General features: G+C 44.4%; 1 pseudogene; it reads right to left on the bottom strand.

The window, feature by feature from the left end:
• Positions 1-212: 212 nt before the first annotated feature.
• LOC116098517 overlaps positions 213-1,109 on the bottom strand; it is a 10,929-nt pseudogene continuing 10,032 nt past the window's right edge.

Genomic DNA, 1,109 nt, shown 5'->3' with positions numbered 1-1,109 from the left:
CCCTCCTTATTCTTTCCCTCCATCCACCTCTAATATCTTTTATTTTCCCTTCTCCTCAGTGAGAGTCAAGTATCCTCCCTCCAACTGTCCTTGTTAATTAGCTTCTTTGGGTTTGTGGATTGTAACATGATGACCATTTTCTGAAAGAGCAGAGTTATAAAGTTGTTTTTCATCTTTGTAGTCCAAAATTCAATGAGCTTTCAGATTAGAATCTATAATTCTATTGAATGATCAAGACTACAGAAGTCATCTTGAGTCTTTCTATGAAAGTATGCTCAGATCTTCCTCCTGGAGCTGGGAGTAATGGTCAGTCCTGGTGATGTCTTTCCAGTTTGTCTCCTGGAACTGTGTGTCTGGGATGATGGACTTTATGGAGATGAAACCTTAGCCTTCGGTTTGGCTGCCCTGAATGGCCAAGAGCCATTTCTTATTCTCTAGGGCATTGTTGTTCTCTCGGTGGTCATTTCAGACCTATTTCCACAAAGTCTCAAAGGAAGTGGCAGCACTCTAAAGCCTTTAGTAGCATAAAGACTTGGCAGGAAAAGAAGGTTTCAAGATGCTTGTACTAGCACTTTCAGTCCTGATCAATTTGGTAGGACCCATAGAGTCTTTTCTAAGAGCTTCATGATTGCTGGAAAACTAGCATGATCCAAATGAAGATGATTCCCTTACAAGTCATCAAGTTCAGTAACATAATTGTAACTCTTCACATACCTGTTTCTACTTTCCAGACAACTTAAGTCTAATGCCTCTTTACTGTATTCTTGATTCAGAGCAAGTATCTGCTTGTGATGACTTCTGGTTCACAAGACCATCTTATTGGCAGCCAGTCCCACAACACCCAGAGGAAGCTCCACTCCCAGGTGCTCTGAAACATCCAGGATCGAGGTGAGCAGGAACCAACATCTGTCCCAACACTGGGAGTAAATGGGACTAGCTGAACTAGGCACACAGGAACTCTGTCAGCCCAGTGAATCGGGTTCCTTCCGGTCTGTCTGGGCTGGGTCCAGAGCAGAACTTGGGTGCAAGCTCTGCAGCCAATCCCACAACACCCAGAGGAAGCTCCACTCCTAGGTGCTCTGACACACCCAGGATCAGAGGTAAGCAGG

Source organism: Mastomys coucha, unplaced genomic scaffold, assembly GCF_008632895.1.
Source record: "Mastomys coucha isolate ucsf_1 unplaced genomic scaffold, UCSF_Mcou_1 pScaffold20, whole genome shotgun sequence".
Classification (NCBI taxonomy): domain Eukaryota; kingdom Metazoa; phylum Chordata; class Mammalia; order Rodentia; family Muridae; genus Mastomys; species Mastomys coucha.
This window is presented reverse-complemented; position numbering and strand designations above follow the sequence as displayed.